The following is a 15,843-nucleotide window of genomic DNA, read 5'->3' on the forward strand; positions in this document are numbered from 1 at the left end:
ACAGTAGACCCCCTACAATATTATTTATATACAGTAGCTGCTAACGTCCTTACCTCAACACCATCGCTTCGTTTTGGTGCACCATCGCCAGTGTTGCCGAACATTTAGTATCTTTTTGTACTCATCAAGTTGATGTTGTCGGATTTTTAATGATATTCTTCTTGGTGTTGGAAAGAAAGGATAGCCTCCGATTGTCATGTATTGGGGGTTTTCATTCGGGACGAGTGCCAGTGTTTGAAACTTTCCTTCCACACGGACATACTGGTTTCTGGAGACCATCAATAACGGATGAGTACTGACGCATGAGAGTTGTTGCCCACAGGCCAAATTATAAATCTTGGAACAAAATCAAGACCCTGTTGCGCATGCCTAGGGACGATCCCTCTCCTTGTACATTAACATCTGCTTGCTGATGCTAGAGAAAGTCTCATGCTGAAGGCTACAGCAGCTGCGTGTCGGCGATAAAGAGGAAGATGCTGGCCCACTGCCATAGTGTATATTTAGTATAGGATGGTACAGTCCCATCCCTAGGTGGAAGAGGAAACACGTCCGCTCACAGAATAACAAGTGAATCAAGATGGTGGCAGGAATGAAGTAAGACGACACGATTATAGGCGGAGCAGTAGATAAATGCGTGACGGATCGTATGATGGACCGGCAACCACCTCTACGATTCGCCACGTAAAATGAGGAGAGAAGTACGAGTCATAGGTGGGGGTAATATCTAACCCGGGAGGAGTGGCTGATAGCGGTGCTGGGTGGGATGGGTCTCTCCTCACAGGGAATGCCGCGTGCAGCCAAAGTTTCTTTTTCTTTATGTTTAGTTAGCTGTAGAGAGTAGATATGGGTTAGTACGTTAGAATTAAGGTAGGGGATGCCCTAACATGCGGAGGTGTTCCTCGCATACCAGAGGCATCTCAATAGAGACAAGTTGGTGCAGTGCTAGGCTGGATTCCGCCGGCACGGACACCACTAAATAAGTAGAGTAGATAGTAAATTGTTTTGTTTGGTTTATATTATTTTGTGTGGTTTTTTGGGTTCATAGTTAATAGTTTTAGTGTAGATAGTTAGAGCTTTACATTATATAGTATGTTAGTTTATATTGTTTTGTTTGGTTTATGTTGTTTTGTTTGGTTTTTTTGGGTTCATGTGTATTTTATGTTCTTTATTGCCTGTAACCGATGGTGCAAACTAGGGTGGCAATAAAGAGTTATCTTATCTTATCTTAATAGAAATAATAAAAACATAGTGTATATTCAGACAGTGAGGTAATGTTTACCCGTTGATCCTACAACCCGATATGTAACAAGTAAGGGATTCGAATAAGAGAGTAAATCAAGAGGTAATTTCCCCATTTTTTCTTTCTTTATTTCTCAGACGTAAACTAATTGCGCTCTCAAACTTGTGGATGGGATACCTTGTGGTCTCACCTATTGATTGCTCGAACACTTGCAAGTCGGTAACCCAGAAAGTACACACAGCAACAGTTGAACAATGGTAAATTTACTATACCAGTGGTCACGAGAGGACATTTTTTGTTCCGGATGAAGGGGGGGTACCTAATTTGAAATTTAAACTGTTCCGGAAGAGAACGGTAAGAATGGAATCTCTAGGTTTGACAGATGACTACTCTGTTCTTCGTCGTTCAGAGTCTTCCATCTACAAACTCACAGCACTACTTCCACACATTTTGGATGGGCATCATTTTCTCTCGCGAGGGATCACATACATGTGTTACACCCGGATTCGGTTGAAATTTGGTAGGAATATTCGTGGGAGGCAGTATAATACTAAGGTGTAAACTGTATGTGCCCAGCGCAAGTTTAAACGCCAAAATTGAACAAATAAGTAGTCGTAAAATTAGAAGTGCCGTGGGAGTATCGGGGTGTGGAGGAGAGGTAGGGAGGAACGAAGCAGCGGACGTGAGCCAACCGGGCTGTGTCGAGCCGCGCCACATACATACGTATGTGTTCCCTCGTCAGTATACACACCCAGACCTCCTAAAAATATTGGCATATTTACTGTCTTTTCTCGCGGAAAATACGTCCGTTTTTCATAGTAATTTCGTTTTTAAGTTTTCCGTGGCACGTAACATGAACATGAAAAATGTGCAAGTTAATCCACATATTAACAGAATGGTAATAAATTTATCCTTGGAAATATCACAAAGAAAATCTACAACCTGTTTTCCAGTCATTTCACCGGGTCAGGAATGGAATGAATGAAGCCGCCATCTTGCGGCGCGGATAGGAATTGTGCCGGCTGCCGAGGACTATCGCACTCCTCTGGGGCAATGATTAATGATTGATAGATGAAATAAAATTATATTAGAGATTGTTGCTGGAATGAAAGGTGACAGAGAAAACCAGAGTACCCGGGGAAAGACCTGTCCCGCCTCCACTTTGTCCAGCACAAATCTCACATGGAGTGACCGGAATTTTAACCCAGCAGTGAGAGGCCGACCAGCTGCCGCCTGGGCCACGGAGGCTACTTGGGAATATCAAATAATCGTAAATATGTCTTTCAGTAAAATGTGCGAAGCGATGTTACCTAGCAACAGTGCAGGTTCTAATGTGAAGTAGTGATAGATGGCTATGATACAAATCCATGGCCTGTACAGCAACAGCAAATGAATGATTTGCAGTCACAATTCCAAAAGCTTTACGATTTCCGATGGTATCTCCTGTAGCGTATATTTCTTGTAAATCGTGCTTAATTTCTTCTAACCAGTTGATCTTGACCTTCAGTGTTGCTGATATTTTTTTAATATATGTTTACGTCCTTTAGAGACCAAAATAAGCAAATGTTAAACATTTTAGAATCCTTCATTGCAACTCGTTATTATTATTATTATTTATTTCATAACTTTATATTTGGTAATATAGTACGTATTTCGATATTTTATACATTTTACATATAAAAATAGATCTTAATCATAATTTTATAACCTTACGATATACGCCTTCATTATTCTCTTCATTATAGAGGTTGCAGCCTTTACAATTTATGGTCCTTACTGAACATTCAGAGAGTTCTTACGAAGTTGCAGGTCTTCAAAATTGCAGCCTTTTGTGTACATGGTGAGCTTTAGTGTCATTAAGTGTTCTGAAAATTACTTTGGTGTGAGTCCAGTGGGAAAAAGTAGAAAAGGAAGAATGCCACTCTGTTTCCATATCCTTGCTATTTCCATAGCCAGAGTATATTTATGAACCTTCTCCCTGTATTTCTGTCTCATATTGTGATCATTTGGGATAGCGATGTCAATGAGATATGTGATTTGATTCTTTTTGTCTGTTATATGTCTGATTTATTGTGCGGAGTTGTTTTATGTGTTTGTAATCGTTCGATTCCAGTAGAGTTTAATTTTTTTATTTTCCAGTACACATAATGGGGAATATTTGCAGTAAGACACTCTGTTCTGGATCGAAGATCGGATCAGGGCAATTTCGTGGTGTATAACTTTGGCTACATCAGTATGTTTGTCAATGTAGTAATCTGCAGTTGCTGATGATAAGCCCAATGGTTTCTGGGATGCTGTTGCATTACCTGCACTCGTCATTCTTATTAATATGATCTTCATGGATGTGTTTCCTATAACACTTTGTTGAGATCACTTTATCTTGGATCGCCTGGTTGAATCCCTCATTTTCTGGAAATAACTCTGCCCTAGACAGCCATGAGTTTGAAAGTTGTTTATCAATGTTCTTATCATTGCTCTGGTTGTAGTACCTTCCATGAAGTTCTTTACTAGCCCATCTCTCTATCTTCTCCCTGTGCAGGATGTTTGTGTCTTTGGTATTTATGTGGCGTTCATGTAAATTCAGAGGAGTGGAGTTTAGATCTGCTTCCAACACAGCTTTATGTAGAATGCTGTAATTTGTCCGGCAATGAAAGTATTCTTTTAGGTTTATTACTTGTCGGTTGTGTAGAGTTATAACATCAAGAATTCCTCTGCCCACCTCTCTTCCCTACATTGTAACTCTCTGTATGCTTGAATTAGGATGCATCATTCTGTGCTTAGTAAGCATTGTCCTTATTGTGCGATTGATGTATTCTAAATCTGTTTGAGACCAGTTTCGAATGTGTCAGTGCATTTACGGCATATGTATTGATTGCCTTTGATAGGTTAGTTTTAAAGACGAGGCGGAGTCGGTGCTGAAATTATTATTTCTCTCTATGTATATGTATATATATTCGTTTAGTCGATTCCGACTCTCCGTGACCTCATGAACTAAAATACGCCAATTTCTTCTGTCCTGCACTGCCTCCCGAATATTTCCCAAGCTCGAATTTAGTATTTCTGTGATGCCATCAATCTATCTCATTCTTTGCCGCCCTCTTCTCCTTGTGCCTTCGATCTTCCCGAGCATTAAGCTCTTTTCTAATGAATTGTGTCTTCTCATGATGTGTCCAAAGTAGCTTAGTTTTTGTTGCAGGACTAGGCCATCCAAGGAACACTCGGGTTTTATTTGCTGTAAAACCGACCTATTTGTTCTCTTCGCAGTCCACGGGACTTTAAGGAATTTCCTCCAACACCACAATTCAAAGGAGTCTATTCTACGGCGTTCAGCTTTTATTATGGTCCAGGTCTCACATCCGTACATCACAACTGGAAAAACCATAACACTTACTATGCGAGTCTTTGTTGTTAATGTTATGTCTCTAATCCTTAAGATATTGTCAAGATTGGTCATTGCCATTATTATTATTATTATTATTATTATTATTATTATTATTATTATTTGTCGTGTCAACCCCAGTTGGAGCTCAGGACTCATTCTTCCGAGGATCGAACCCTTGACCGGGAACGTAGGAGGAATGGTGTCGCTGAGACATACATTGATATTATGGGGGAAATTATAAGCTAATAGTAATGATTATGTAATGGCAGTAAGGCCAAGGATTCATAATTATAATGCTGGGAGAAGGATATAAGTAAATTAAGAATCATATAAGATTTAAGAGTTTGAAGGCACACCAAAAGCTGTAAGCAACAAGTTGTGTAATTAGAAGTAAGGCTTGGTCGAAGTAGGTGAATCACATGCTGCACCCTGCTATAGGTGCGTAGTATATCTTCAGAAAAGGTGGGTAGAGAGTGAACGGAAGGAGGCAATTCCGTTTTTGTGTGTCTGTGGACAGTCTCCATAGGATGAGAACTTCGATGGCCTTCTCGAAGGGAGGCGAAAGTTAGGGAAGGTATAAAACAGGGGTACACACCCTGATCGAGGCTTTTTTTGGAACAAGTCGACTAGGAGTGCGGGCGGAAGCCTTGTCAGTCAGGTCTCCGATAATAATAATAATAATAAGGTCCAAGTGTGGACTTAGAGTATTCACTTCAATACTTCGACCACGCCAAGTCTTCTATGTTAGCGATATTTGAAGTTGGAAGAGAGATTGTAAATACTGTATATAATTATACATACTCATCAGTCTACTATTAAAGGAAGGTTTTGGGAAACAGAGGACTTCGTCTCTTCACACGTAGCAAATCTCCCAGGCCCACTGAACAATCCCTCATTACCGCTCGGAGGAAAGTCCATCTGATTATTTATCATTTCTCGTCGTGGCAAAGCCTGTGTCACGACATATTATCATTATTAAATAAGTTACTGATGTCCAACATATTAGGACATATCACAACTAGAAAGGATCAATATTATCCCAGGTTCATTTTCTTTACTTCCTGTTCAGAATTAAATGTTAAGGCAACACGATGGCATGACCCGCTCAACCATAAAATTACACTCAGTGGTAGAAAGTGTGTCCTTCCTCAACACGACTGACTCACCGCACGCTAATATAAAATATTCTTGGTGGTGCACTGAAAGGAAAGAATTCAATTTCCGTGAACATGAAACCGCGGAATTCAATTCCATCTCCTTGATAGGCTATTGTCTTAGGGAGTGATAAGCGCTAAGCAGATTCTATTTCTGAGCTTGTCAAAGATTGATGGAAGGAGGAGAAATGCACGCGACCGCAGGAAGGATGTAGAAGTTTTTTCTTTGAACACGTTAATGATCTTGTGATATCACGAAATACGTAATGTAAATATTGCAATATAGTTAGGAGCGTGATTTATTTTTCCCTTACGTTAGTGTTTTATGACTTACTAAATATTTACTTTGTTACCTTTTTGACAAACCATTCATGTCTCATTACCAATTATTCGTTGTATACCTCGTTAAGACATACCTACAGTAATATTTTAATAATGATAATAATAATAATAAAATATATAATAATAATTGACGAACATCAGTGATGGTCCAAATGTTAACAGGTCGTGGAAAGATTGGAAGAGTCAAAAAGTTTAAGTACCTTGGTGAAGTAATCCAAGAGAATTGGCTAGAGAAAGAAGCGACCAATATCCGCATCCGGGAATTTGACCGAGCGTTCCATTTAAATAAAAACATCTATAATAATATGCTGAGCTTCCGAGTCTGTTTAAGATATTACAGCACTGTTGTTAGACCAGAAGGCTTATATACTTCGGAGACCCTGTGCATGAATCGAAAAGGACACAACAATCAACTACATTCATGTTCATAAAAACCAGAACACCTTGAAAAACTAGAGATAGGAAGTTCATATTCACAGGACATGTGCATTAGTATGTTCTGAAGAAATGACAAGCATTTCAATCATGTCGGTCCTCAGGTTAAAGGTCCGCATCGATATCTCTGCGCACCACCACCGACTAATAAAATGTGCCTGCGGCTCTCGTTGTCGCTATAAACCGAAGGCAGTGGATTAGTGTGACTTGAACAGACGTGGAGGATGCCTCGCAGACGTATGCGAGAAGCGTACCATCAAATGAGTGAGTTTGAAAGAGGGCGCATTATTGGCGTGAGAGAACGTGATGCTTCCATCCGGGAAATTGCTGCTCATGCGGGACGAAGTGTGTCGGAAGTGCAACTGGTGTGTACAGAATGGTTCACGGAAGGCTGTGGAACATGACGAGATGGGTCTGGTTGCACCACTCAGACCACCCACCCTAGACACTCGACACCTCATCCGAATGGCATTGCATGAGAGATCTGAGTCTGAGTCCTCCTCGGCTCTGGCGCAACAGTGTAACACATCGTCGTACACTATCAGGAGGGACAGTCCGAAGCCGTTTATTACGGTCTGGGTTACCGGCGCGTCGTCCACTTCTCCGCCTACCTTTGACTTTGACTAATGTGCATAAGTATACTGGAGTGCAATCGTGTGTGGAACGACATCACTGGGGCCTGGAATGGCAGCAGATAGTGTTTTCGGACGAATCCAGGTTCTGTTTTTTTGAAAATGATGGTCACATTTTGGTTCGCCGCAGACAGTGGGGAGAGGCATCACATTGACTGCATTCTCACAAAACATACAGTGCCCACTCAAGGCCTTATGGTGTGGGGTGCTATTGGGTACAACTAGAAATCAAAATTGGTGCGTTTCCAGGGCACTGTGACCAGTTTGACCTACGCAAATGACATCCTGCAACCCGACCCGTAGCCATACCCATTCAGCACGACACCCCAGACGCCATATTTCAGCACGACAATGCGCGACCACATGTTGCTGCACGAACACACGCCTTCTTGTTGTCACAGGATGGCAGGCTGTTGCCTTGGTCCGCTCGATCACCGGACTTGTCGCCAATCAAAAATGTGTGGGATATGGTGAAACGACGGGTGCGGCGGTGTGAACCAATGCCAACCACCAAAGATGAACTGTGGAACCAGGTGAATGCAGTATGGATGGCTATACCCCAGGACGCCTTATGCCCGTCGATGCCATCGGGCATAGAACAAGTTATCAGTGCCCATGGAGGACCCAGTGCATACAAGGCAACAGGACACATGCTGAACCTAGGTGACTGAAATGCTAACCGTTTCTCCAGAACGTGTCCTGTGAATATGAACTTCCTGTGTTGTGTTTTTAATGAAGATGAGAGTACTTTAAAAGAGAACGTAGGCTAATACGGAAGATTTCGGCCAACAGATGGATTGACGGACAGGTTCGACTGAAATCCAGTAAAGAAGTATACAGGGAGATGGAACTGATAACAACAATTATAACGAGAAGACTGCTGTTTTATGGACACTGGCTCTAAAAGTAAATCTGGAATTTTCTAAAACCAATCGTGTCTAAGTTTAGATGGTTCCAAGCGAGTGAGAAAGATCTGAGAGAGATGGGTGTTACGGGAGATAAAATCAATGAGAGAGTTGTTTTCAGAAGGGTGGTGAAAAGCTATCGGGGTTTATGGTGGAGACAGAACTCAGAAGACGGGGAGGCCCTCTACCAGAGTAGCGGAAGTAAGCGCTGATCGACAGGCTCAAGAGATACTGGCAGGAAATCAAAGTCGGCAGACGAACAAGACACAGACACTGAAAATGAGATTGCTTGTTAACACGGAGTCCATAGAGGCTCAGTTCGTAAAACAAAAATAATAACAAGGAGATATTTACATACCTAGGAGAGTGGACAGAAATTGGGCTGTCAGAAAAATAAAGCTCGAATAAAATAATTAATTTAGCATAAGAACTAATAATGAACGTCTGCAATTAGAACAATATTTCACTTAATGCAAAATTACCAGGCAAACACGGCAAACAATACAGTTTCTTGTGAAGAAGAGAAACAAAGTACGCTGGATCCAAGAGGTACGAAGGGATCCAGAAGAAATGGGAATACAGGAACCAGAGATATAAGGCACAGTGATTTTTAAATAAAAAGTCAGTCTTGCACAGGTTTTCAGGACAGAACTAGGCCATGAACACACTCATCGTAGACAGAAGAAGGTTGCAACGTATGAGAATGAAAGAATATTGGACAAGGAGAAAGACCAGAAGAAACGAAGCTGAAACGAATTAACGTGGTCCGCAGATGGGCAAAACGAAAAGAAGAAGAAGAAGAAGAAGAAGAAGAAGAGCAAGGAATAATATAAATTAAAAATATAAATATCTGGGAGGGTGGATCCAGACAATTGGACTCTATAATAAAACCTGCAAAGAGAGACAATGAAGAGGATTGGCACAGCTTCTAAACTGACTCAACACCGTTACAAAAAACAATCGATATTGTTGTATGTGCATATTACGTATTCAGCCCGAAGGCTGGTTTGATCCTCCACAGCTCCACCAACAGCTGTCATAAATGGCCTAGGCGTCACTGAAGAGGTGTACTAGGGAAATGAGAAGTGAGGTAGTTTCCCGTTGCTTTCCTCACCGAGCCAGAAGTTGCTTTTACATATCAGTCTGCCAAGCCCACTGAAATGCAGACACCAACCTTCCCAGTGAGCGATATTTTCACACCATTCATAACAGGGACTGGCTGCATCAGGAATGGCATTACTAGCATCGCTCATACCTCGGTCACTTTCATATTGTCAAAGCCAAGGATCAGACTGAGACAGGTCATTGAAAGTAACAAATTTATTCTAGCCCATACCAGAAGACATAGTGCACTTTAAACACTACATCTTGCCAGAAAAAGGCATCAAAATTCAGGCACTACACAACTGTAATTAAACCAAAGGTATTATATTGATCATAATGTTTAACGTTGGACAAAAGAGGTGAACAAAAAGAACTGGAAAAGAAAGAAAGAGAAAGGAAAAATTTTGGGACCCCGAAAAAATAAGGATGAAAATAATAAATAAAGACCTCTACCGCAATATAGATAAAATTATAGACACAATTAAAAGGCGAAGACTACAACTGTATGGTCACTTTCACAAAACTAACAACGACAGGCTAACCAAGAAGAGGTTTGATTACATCTCCAATTTGAAACACATCACCGGTTGGCTGAAAAATGTACGAGGGATCTACAAAGACAGAAGATCATAGATGACATCATAACTATCAAGGTGGACGTCCGGCGACAGGCCACATCTGCCGATTTTTCGCTTTTGCAAATTCTACGTCAACCTCGGAGAGTGTTAACGGAGTAACAGACGTATGAAGAAGTTCTGGGAGGAAAACAAAAAGAAAAATTCTATACCACAGTCTTAGATAATAAGCGCTATATTATTGTCCATTTTTTCAATTAATAATAATAATAATAATAATAATAATATTAATAATAATAATTGTACCGGGCGGTACACCTCTACACCGTTTATTTAAAAGTTGCGCCAGTTGAAACTCCTCTTCTGGAGGAAGGTTGAACTTTATCTACTCTATTAATTCTCTACATTCCCAGAAGATGTCACCACGTGGAAAATTTTGAGTTTTTGAACTGTGTCACCTTTGATGTGTTTTTGTTTAGCTTGAAGTAAGAAGTGTGAACTTTCTCTTCTAGAGGACACTACTGAAGATCAACAATAGTGCAACCTAGTGCGGAGTCAAAGAACTATTTTGTTGAAGAAATTTTTATTTCAAATGTTTGTTCTTTGCTAAATTTCTTTCTGTTATTGTTTAAGTTGGCTGTATACCCCTCTCTTTCCCCTTGTTTTGCATGTAGCCAATCCCGAATTTCTTAAATTAATTTCTATCCAATCAGATGTATCTTCCCCCAACTTGAATCGATTGCGGGGTCCTAGCCAATAAAATAATTGTGGGCGGGTGTTTTCATTCCCCTAACGCCTAGAACCTTCCACGAGAGGTTATAAACTGCTGATTTTTGGGTCTCCGGGCCACTTCTGTTCCATCTTTCAGTGTATTAAGTACATCGCAGGAGGCGGGTAGCGCCTCTTTCTTCTGCAGCGGTCAACAATAAGGTAATGGCCGATTAATAAATTCTTTCTTTTCTTGCTCAGCAGTTTAACTCTCGGGGCGGGTGCGAAGCGTTCTACCATGTAACCTTTTCCTAAAATGTAACTACTCTTTTCTTCGATTCTCTTGTAAAGCTGCATTCTGGGATAGAGAGTGCTAACCCTCTCGAGCTCCCACTCATATTGTTTTGAGGTGAACTTATTTTTCTCAACCTATTCTTCGATAATGTAAAACAAATTGTTCTTTTCTAAGTCACCTCTGTAGTATGGGATTAGCCCTTGCATCTGTGGCCTAAGAGCCAAAGTAGGTCTTAAAATCAAAGTGTATTAGGAGTGCAAGTTCGCCTCCTCTCAAATTGTTTTAGAGGTCATTTAATTAACCTGCTTTTCATTTAATAGACCTCAGTAGATTGGGTATTTTACCCCTGTGTTTATGTCCGTTGACGGACAACTTGAAGGTGGAGTTTGGTGTGGCCTGGGAAAGGCTTAAATGAAAGAGCGAGTGGCTCTTTTGGAAACGGAGTGTTGTGTGCCTCGAGGAGGCTTTACTGTGTAATTTGGAGCAAGTGCTCCAGGGTTTGATTGGGGTCTTCTGCCCCTTTGTTAAAATTTGTATATCGGAAAGTTGGGCTAGTTGCTCAAAAATTGTGAACTCAGGGCTCGAAGCCCAAACTCTGTAACCCCTGCAATTGTACATTTCAAATTGTGTTTCGGCTACTAAGTACCTGTTCTTTGTTATTACTTAATATTGAAAAGAAAATATAACCTTGTTAAATTTTACGTTAACTTTGATTCCGTAGTTTGAGACCCATTCACGCCCGCACCTTCTTACACCTCTACCTACCGTCAAAACGCGGTAACAATAATAATAATTATAATAATAATAACAATAATAATATTAATAAACAATTCCCATGGTGCTAGGGCCCCGATGAGCTTTATGCCACCAAGTGAGCATTGTCAGTCCGAAGTACTGCAGGTTACGAAGCGAGACGTGGTCAGCCGCCGTGTCCTTAATTAAGGTACAGCCCCAGCATTTTCCTGGTTTGAAAATGGAACACATCATCATCATCAGAGCTGTCGACGGTGAACCCGACCCTGCGAATCGTTTTGCAGAATTCTGTGGTAACATCGCAATCAATCAATCAATCAATCAATCAATCAATCAATCAATCAATCAATCAATCAATCAATCAATCAATCACTACTGATCTGCATTTAGGGCAGTCACCCAGGTGGAAGATTTCCGATCTGTTATTTCCCCGGCCTTCTCTTAAATGATTGTAAAGAAATTGGATATTAAATGAACATCACTCCTGGTAAGTTAATTCAATCCATTACTTCCTTTCCTATAAAATAATATTTTCCCCAATTTGTCCTCTTGAATGCCAACTTAATCTTCATATTGTGATCTTTCCCACTTTTAAAGACACCACTCAAACTTATTCGTCTACAAATGTCATTTCACGCCATCTCTCCATTGACAGCTCGGAACATACCACTTAGTCGAGCAGCTCGTTTTCTTTCTCCCAAGTCTTCCCAGCCCAAACTTTGCAACATATGTGTAACGCTACTCTTTTTTTGAAAATCACCCAGAACAAAACGAGCTTCTCTTGTTTGGATTTTTTCAGTTCATATTCAAGTAATCCTTTCCTTTACATCCTTACTACAACCCCTAAATACCACCATAACAATGTTCAGAGCTTTATACCCTTTATTTACAATCCCATTTATGTAATTACCGCAATGAAGATCTTTCCTAATATTAACACTCAGGTATTTACAGTGATTCCCATAAGGAACCTTCTCCCTATCGACGCAGTAATTAAAACTGAGAGGACCTTTCCTATTTGTGAAACAAACAACCTGACTTTTAACCCCATTTATCACCATACCATTGCCTACTGTCCATCTTACAACATTATCGAGGTCATTCGATTCGATTCGAACCCACCATATCCCGAATGTTATCTCACAAGTCCCAAGTTCAAACCGAAAATTGTTTCATATCGAGATCTACGAAGAATTGATAAGAAATAAACTTGTACAAGACGCAGTTGCAGCGCCATGGCATGACATATTTAAATTTAAAGATAAAGTGACGTTTTTCAATCAACATATGAATGAGCTGTGCGGTAGACATGCCCCTGAAAAGAAGGCTCGAGTTTCGCGGAGGCCAGCTCCCTGGCTCTCAGATGAGATTAGAGCGTATAGACGAGTTAGGAAACACTACACTCCTGACAATCTACTTAACTATAAAAGACTAAGAAACGCTACGACCCAACAGATTAGAAACGCGAAATTTCGACACGCTCACAGTTTAATTCAACCAAATGTTTCAACAGCTGTGTTGTCAAAATCCACAAAGAGTTTTGGCATTACCAAAGGACGAGACGACGACGAAATAAATATAGCCTCGGAAAAACTGAACGATTATTTTTCATCTAACTGCACATTAAATGCAGCATTGAAACAGGAAGTTATAGACGGGAATTATGCAATGACGCGAACAGATAGAAATAACTACTACTTCCGTCCAGGAGCCCACTCACAAGTCACGTAGGCTATAATTTTGACTCTGTTGACATTGACATTTTGCTCTCAAAAATTGTCTTTCCTTCATTTCTCGGACAGTGCCCTCCTGTGGTTGCATTCCTACCTGTATGGCCGTCGGCATTTTGATACAGATAGCATAAACAAATCAACTTGGCGGTCCGGGCAGTGTGGTGTGCCCCAAGGGTCAGTGTTAGGACCCCTTCTTTTCTGTTTACATTACTGATGTCTCCCAAAACCTAACGCAGTGCAAATACCATATTTACGCTGATGATGTACAAATGCAGCTCCATACATCTCCAGTTTCAATATTTTCGACCATAGACAAAATCAATCAGGATCTAACATTTTCTTCTTGCTCATTGAGATGTGGTCTTACGTTAAACACAGAGAAAACACGGGCCATCATCCTTGGACACCTGAAGGTCAATCGACCAGTTATTCCATCTATAAGGTTATGGTAATACTAACATACCATTCACGTCATCAGTAAGAGTCCTAGGCGTTACTTTCGATGATGACATGCAATGGAAAACGCATATAACGAACATCACCCAGAAAACACTGTATTGCACATGCTGCGCGGGTATAAATACTTCTTTCCTGAAAAACTCAAAAAATTGGGTAGAAGCTCTAGTTTTCCCTCATTTCGACTATTGTGACGTGATGTATAGAAACGCTCTGTGCTAATTATTGAGCAGATTACTACGTGGTCACAATGCATGTGTGAGATACGTCTGTAACCTACGGTATTATGACCATGTAACTCCTTCCTTTAACCACCTATCTTGGCCACGAATAGAAATTCGTCGCACTTGCATACCCTATGCCATCTCCATAAAATCCTTCATTCTTCACAGCCATATTACCTTACTTCATATTTCAAATGCACCAGTAAGGATCATCTGTAAACTCACAACCACTCTATTTTCATGGATGTTCTGGTGGAGGATTAGTCTAAATTTCTTACCCGATCTGTTTTACAAATGTTATTAATGTTCTACCTCTTTTTTACATGTAGGATATTAGTTTTAAGAATTTATCCTTTTATTACATCTAATCTGTTTCCTCTTAATTTAATCTTATCACTCATCCTTCGTTTATTATTATTAATTTAATTAGTATTAAATCTAATATTGTAAAGTGAAAGAATGCAATATATGTATTTCAGTGCCTGGTTAGATGGAAGAGAAGGCCCGAACGCCTTAATCTTGTCAGGTAAAATCAAACATTACTTACTAACTCGCATGGTGACAGTTCAATTCTTTGACAGGATAGAAGTGAGCTGGTTGCAACAAAAAGTTCACATCTTCTCTATCCTAGGAACGGTACTTGAGAACCAACCTGTATGTGAAAACAGAAATACACGCTTACGTGCTTTAACGTTCTTTAGATGTCTCTTGCTATAAAACTCAATCCTTTCAATGTGTTCTCCTTCCCCATTCCCATCGTCTTCCTTTGTAAGAAGTGAAGGATGGGGCAGAAATTGTGTGGGCGAAGTAAAATAGACCGGTGCCTACAAATTGCCACGACGGTTATACTTGACGCAAAAATTCTCTTTTTACACATAAGTTCATTGAAAGGAACCTAGTTTCAGATTTTCAAGAAGGTTTAGTAAAAGACAGTGAAAAATTCAGGACGACGGAAGAAATGGAAGAAGACAAGACGAGGACGAAGAAGTGTTAGATGGTGAGTGAGAGGAATAACGGAAGGAAGGACTTATTTTTTACGTGTCGCTTCCTTTCGAGGTCGTTTGGCTCCAGTCCAACAACGATGCTGCCTAAAGAGTGTGTCCCCCCCATCACCACCTATCTATCTACTGTGAAGTATGCTGCACCCCCTTGCTAAATCACAACATCCCCATCATAACAAATAAGTGATGAAAAGAGAACTTAAAATTATACCCTGCTTGATACGGCAGTATCTTGTTAATCACTTTACTCAGAATGATCGTAAAGGTGTGCACGTGTGTCCAAGCTTTGTCCCGTCGGGCATGAATTGATATGAATCTTCGTAGCGAGTTTTTAAGACCGGATGCCCTTCCCGACGTCAACCTCATCAGAGGTGCTCATGAGATGAAATGAACGGCGCGATATCGTCGCTCCTTTATTTCCCTTAAGGGGACTTATACGTGAACATTTGCTTATATTCATGGTACGCCAACTAATGAAGTTTAGAATGCGCAAGGTTATAATTATTATAATTTTACTGCATCTTTAGAAGTATTTTAAATCAATACTCTAGGAGTGGGTAAATATGTCATGCAAAACATGCATTCCTAGAGTACGGTACAGTAAAGTTCATTTTCGTTTACACACGTCCATAGGAAAATGAACTCCATGAAAATTGTTCCGATGGACTGCATATCAATATTTGGCTGAAAGCCGTGACCAGTCTTAAGGGAAATAATGGGTGGGAAGAGCATTGTGACATGGGCAGTTTAGGCAGAGCAGCGACGATATGTGACAGTAGGAAGGGAGAGAATGAAAATCGGTGCCGTCTTATAGCCTACTTGTGGTGAATAGCACCAAGGGGTCTGATCAAGGCTTAACGTCCCCATCCGACGGACGAATGACAATCAACAGCATCATATGCCC

At 40.6% G+C, this 15,843-nt stretch overlaps 1 protein-coding gene across 1 annotated transcript in view; it reads right to left on the reverse strand.

The window, feature by feature from the left end:
- Window positions 1–15,843, reverse strand: part of LOC136884122 (uncharacterized) — a 736,079-nt gene that overhangs the window by 343,843 nt on the left and 376,393 nt on the right. The gene's annotated exons all lie outside the window — the stretch shown is intronic.

This window comes from Anabrus simplex, chromosome 12, assembly GCF_040414725.1.
Source record: "Anabrus simplex isolate iqAnaSimp1 chromosome 12, ASM4041472v1, whole genome shotgun sequence".
Lineage (NCBI taxonomy): Eukaryota > Metazoa > Arthropoda > Insecta > Orthoptera > Tettigoniidae > Anabrus > Anabrus simplex.